The sequence below is a fragment of the Prionailurus bengalensis genome, chromosome B1, assembly GCF_016509475.1.
Source record: "Prionailurus bengalensis isolate Pbe53 chromosome B1, Fcat_Pben_1.1_paternal_pri, whole genome shotgun sequence".
Lineage (NCBI taxonomy): Eukaryota > Metazoa > Chordata > Mammalia > Carnivora > Felidae > Prionailurus > Prionailurus bengalensis.
Window position 1 is genome coordinate 91,498,095 of NC_057344.1, and position 3,577 is coordinate 91,501,671.

Genomic DNA, 3,577 nt, shown 5'->3' on the forward strand with positions numbered 1-3,577 from the left:
CTTGACCTGAGCTGAAGTCAGCTGCCCAACTAATTGAGCCATCCAGGCGCCCCCAAGGTCTCTATACTTCTTTAGAAGTTAATTATTTGAGAAGCGCCTGGTGGCTCATTCAGTTAAGGATCCAATTCTGGATTTCTGCTCAGGTCATGATCTTAAGAGTTGGATCTCCCTACTGACAGTGCAGAGCCTGCTTGGGATTCTCTCTCTCTCTCTCTCTCTCTGTGTGTCTCTCTCTCTCTCTTTCCCCCTCTCTTTGTCCCTTTCCTGCTCACATGCTCTCTCTCTTTCTCTCAAAATAAATTAAAAAAAAAACAAATAAATCATAAATCAATAAACTTAAAATTACTTGAGCCTTACATGTCAAGAAATCTTGACTTATTCTTACATGTTTTGTTGTTTTTTAGTTTTTTCTTTTTTTTTTTTTTGATGGATATTGACTTTTGAGTTCAAAAGTTCAAGATAATTTTTTTAAGATCTTTAGTTCATTGTTTTTCCAATGTTTGGTTTGTGTGATAACTGGTTTCATGTCATTCCAATTCTTATTTCATTTGTATATTATATTTTCCCAACTCTGATAGATGTGAGGATTTTCTGAAAATTCAGCAATATGAGGAAAATAGTGGTCTTGTTCAATTCACCCTGCCTGATACCAGCCTGTCTTTTGTTTGCTTGTTTAATGATTTTTCACTTTATCACTTATCTCTTCTTGGAAATCCTTTTAACTTATATGTTGGATATTATAGTTTTGTTCTCTAATCCTTTTATATTTTTTTTGTTGTGCCACTTTTCTATTGGTTCAGCATTCTTAGAGATATACTTAATTTCTCAGGTTTTCTTCTGTTTTTATTACTATACATACTTTTTAAAAAACATTTAATATTTATGAAATTTATTATGACTTATCCTACTAATGAATAAGATTTAAAATGAACTGTGGAAATATCTCATTGAAAGTAATAAAAAAAAACGACTTTCTTGTTCAGAGTGTGCTTATAAATGTCTTTGTAAATTTCAGGCTAGATTTTACAGATGATCAATGGTATAATCTACTTTTAAATATTTTTAATATTTCAGAAATAACTTATATTTAACATTTTCACACCACATTACAGACCAAAAATGTATGTGAGATTTGTCAGTGAAAAAGAGATCTTATGGGCAAATGTTTTTCAGAAATGTTACATCATTATATTCCCATTATAGATATTCAGAATTGATATTATAGTATTAAATGTGCAATGTTTTTCAATAAAGAATCCACATGTTGTGGTTAATATTTTTCGAAAATTATTTGATATTGTATCATTTTTCAATGCTTGCTAATATTTCTGATCAGGGTAGAACAGTTTGAATAATTTTCCCCCAAAATAATAGTTGTAGATGGTGAGCACAAATTCAAGTAAAATTGTTTTCCAAGTGTGTATGTAAGTTGATACTGTAAAAGGAAATAATAAAAGATAAGTATTTTGGAACTAAAGGGTTTATTTTTTAAAGTGTTAAGCGTTACCATATTTTTTTTGAAGCATTAGGAAAGCAATTTTGCCGTGTGTGTTAATAGACAGGACTTTATTTCCTTTCTTGGCAATGGAATATACTTAACATGTTTCAGAATAAGCAATAAGATATGACCTTATTTGACAGAGATATTAAATATTAAGTTTGAGTCACTCTGTGTTGCTGAAGACTTAATGAAAAAGAGAGCTCAGGTCAGTAGTTCTCAGAAAGACATGCATAAGTGTAACTTATGAGACAGAGTTAGGATGAAAGAAGTCTTCTCTTTTGAAACAGTTGATTTTGTAAGCTAAAAAAAAAGTACATATGTATACAAGTAATCAACAAGTATAGTGTGCAACATTCACTCTTCTTCATAAACTAGAGCTCTACAGTCATCACTATCAATAGGCAATAATCTGTTTAGAATCAAAGATATGATCAAGTTTAGTCACATGTGTTGAATTTTAAATAATACAAACAAGTTACCCTAATTGCTTCATAAATTCTTTCAATAAACATGCAACAGAGTAATCAGAGCAATGTGCATTTGCGTATTTGAAGACCATATTTGCCCTTCAGAAAAAAAAAATATATGTTAGCATGTTGGATTGAACATTTTTACTTAATCTTTCCTGATGGGAATTTTAATCTATGCAAGTGTTTACACCTATAATGTAGACAGTTTGTTCAGAAAGCTAAAGGTAATATAATTGTTTATGGCTATTACTCTAATTATAAAATTTGTATTTATGTGTTTATAAGTCTGTGATTATGTGTATTAGTTCAACAAATTCAAAGAATTTTTATTCTACATATGTAGATAAAAAACAAAAAGAAATATCTGAAATATTTATTTCTACCATTTTTTTTATTCACATTTCAATTGAAAGCAGTGCACAGAAGGAAAAAAAAAAACATCATGGTACATGAATATAACACTATTGCCCTGGCTTTTATGTCCACTCATCAGCATCATATAATGTTTAATTTTTTCAAGCCCCACTTTTCTCTCTCTCTTTGTCTCTCTTCCCCTCCTCTTTTCTCTACCCCTACCTCACAGCTCTGAATTTTCTGAATTTTGGACCTGTACAATTGGTGTTACCTAACTATTGCTTTTGATGAGCAACCATTATGTAATGGTTGACATTTCCTTTACATATATGATATTAGAATATTTTCATACCCTTTCACCTCAATTATTTTACCAGCAATTTTTGTAACATAACTTTGGATTTAATTGCTCTTCATATGTCTTACAAAAAATGACACTGGGCATTCAAGAAAATGATTATTGGGTATGCGTAAAAGTATGAGAAAAAATCAGTAGAATGTAATTTGATGTATCAGTGAAGAAAATGCATCCCAATGGACAATAACTATAATTCCATATATATTTGCAAAGCAGCAATATGATTATAGGACTGACTTAGAAAGGAAGATAACAAATAGTAGTTGAAACCATAGTCTATTTTGTTACTGACATACCTCACATTAGGCAATAAAACTGAAGGTGAAAATACTGACAAATTCCTTGAAAACTTCTGAATGAAATTTCAAAGCAACATTAGCCTAGGGAGAAACATCTTGAGAATGCATCATTAAGGTGTGGTGTCAATGCTTAATTGATAGTATCATTATTATTATCATTACTATTACTATTTTGTAGTCCCACATGTGACAGTGGTACATCTTTCAATTGAGGGTATCTTAGATTTGAACAGGTATGGTCATCATTATACATTGCATTTCTAAGTACCTCCATTTATTGCTCTCATCTTATTGGCATAATATATTTATATTTATATTATATATATAATATATATATTATATATATTTATAATATATAATATATATATATATTATATATAATATATATAATATATATATATTTATAAATCCAATACTGATTCAGTGTTTTCTCTTTAATTTCTATTTAACTTTGCCTGTACCCAAATCATTAATTTCTTAATGTGAAATGTCATGTCTAGTCATACTTGGTAAAGGAAATAATTTTAACCATATAAATAGGCATGAAATAAATTAGGGTAGGTATAATAGAAATTTAACATAATCTATTGTTTTG